We start from the raw sequence: 1,929 nt of genomic DNA on the forward strand, positions 1-1,929 counted from the left end.
CCTTCACCCACTTTCCTGTTGTCCATCCCCCAGGGGTGGGGGTTACATGTAGATCCTTGTTATCGGTTCCCCCCTTATACCCCACCTTCCCTCTACCCTCCCGGTATCACCACTCTCAGCACTGGTCCTGAGGGGTTCATCTGTGCTGGATTCCCTGTGTTTCCAGTTCCTATTGTACCAGTGTACATCCTCTGGCCCATCCGGATTTGTAAGGTAGAATTGGGGTCATGATAGTGGTGGGGGAGGAAGCATTACAGAACTAGAGGAAAGTTGTGTTTCATCACTGCTACACTGCATCCTGATTGACTCATCTGGCTCGTTAATATTCTAAAGAAATCGTCTGTTGCCCATTTGCCCAATGCAATACATCACTTGGTTTCTTGACTGCTGCTTCCATGAGCGATGAATGTGGATCCAAATCAAATGGAATCCTTGGCAACTCCAATCTTTCCTCCATGTATCATGATGTTGTTGGGGGTGGGGAGCAGTGGCAAACATTAATGCATACTTCATTTTAAGTAATCCCTTATAATACTACCAGAATGGTTTAACGATCTCCATTTTTATGTAGTGGAAAACCCAGGACCTGAAAAATTAGCTAATTTATCTAACATGCCCAAACTTACATGGGCAGAGTTCCCTACCCTCATGTTAGTCCAGAGTTCAAGCTCTTAGCCACAATGGCGTATGCCTCACCTAAGTAGAGTAGATTTGAGTGATTGTTACCAGTGTCCAGGAAATACTCTGAGCTTCAGCAATCAAGAAAGTGTTAAAGGGTATCATTTGGGAATGAATCTTAGGGTCAGTATTTCTCCACAATACCAGCTATGTCTTCAGTTTGGACTAATGGAGAAGTAGCGTTTCCTCTCTCATTATAGCAGCATAAAATGTTAATACAATCGGCACATACAAAGTGTAGCAGGTCTGCATATAAATAAAGCTGTAAATACATTTCCACAAAGTTTAACCTTTATTAAAACTTATTTTTGTCTGGATAAAAAAATAAAATATAATAGTCACTTTTTCAGTTCTAGGTGATCTCACATAACCTCCTCTTCATCCTAAAGCGTGGGAGTCCCCTCCAAGATCAATGGACATAATAGATCCCCAAAGACAAGGCTTGACATCCTACTTTGGTGAGTGGCGACTTAAAAACTCATGAGCAACAATCTAAGGTACAACTGTTGGCGTCTCCCAGCCCAGAAGAAAGAAGAGTGATGACAATCAAAGACTAATGGTCTAACAGACAACGCAAAAATCTGAGACCAGAACTAGATGGCGACTGGCTACCCCTACAACTGCTCTGAAAGGGATCACATCAGAAAGTCCTAAGGAGAGTGGGGGGTAAATGCAGAACGAACTCAATTAAAAAAAAAAAAAAAAAAGACCAGATAGAGATTGGGAGAACGCTTGAGACCATGGCCCACAGTCACCGTTCAGGTTGGAAATGAAACTGTGACTCAGTTTTCAGCCAATTAATAGGCAAGGGAACAATTAACACTAGTGATGTACACACACCTTAGAATGATCAGCCTTTTGCTACCAAAAGGGCATCATTTACACAAAGTTCAGTAATGTGGTGAAAGAAGAAGAAATGGAAATCGGAGACCCAGGGAGGAAGTGGAATGAGAGAGGTTACACTGAGGATATTTCCATGAATGAAAGCAAACAAAATGTATGTGAGTTGTTGGATATAAAAGATATACTTTGTTGCCCAACTCGAAAATATTTTTTGAAGTTGTTTAACTACCATAAGAAGGGAGTGAGTGTGCCCTGATCAATTACTCAGGAAACTCCATCTCGGTGCTCTTCTGTTTGGGCAGGTTTGTGATGAAACGAATGGCTGTGGTGGACCTCTGTGTTTGTCAGATAGTCATTGCTCTTTTCCTGTGCGCACAGACCCACCGGATGCATCACGTTCTCCCACCA

This window comes from Echinops telfairi, unplaced genomic scaffold (assembly GCF_000313985.2).
Source record: "Echinops telfairi isolate 266 unplaced genomic scaffold, ASM31398v2 ScPeMD7_25;HRSCAF=90, whole genome shotgun sequence".
Lineage (NCBI taxonomy): Eukaryota > Metazoa > Chordata > Mammalia > Afrosoricida > Tenrecidae > Echinops > Echinops telfairi.